Here is a 210-nt window from a genome sequence, read left to right on the forward strand (position 1 = left end):
CGTGTTGCCACATTGCGTACGAACCGCATGAAGCTTCCAGAGGCATTTGCAGCAGGAATGCATGTGCACTCAAAAACTTCTATATGTTTCACGGATAGACCCCGTGAAACGCTAGAAATTGGCGGGGATGTGTCTCTTGTGGCTCACGGGTCTGTTAGGGTGGCACAGAACTCCCTCGGAATGGGAAAAGGGGTCATTTTCGTGTTGCCA

This window comes from Petromyzon marinus, unplaced genomic scaffold (genome assembly GCF_048934315.1).
Source record: "Petromyzon marinus isolate PM22_M1 ecotype Great Lakes invasive population unplaced genomic scaffold, UKy_Petmar_22M1.pri1.0 PM_G_Scaffold_6, whole genome shotgun sequence".
Classification (NCBI taxonomy): Eukaryota; Metazoa; Chordata; class Hyperoartia; order Petromyzontiformes; family Petromyzontidae; genus Petromyzon; species Petromyzon marinus.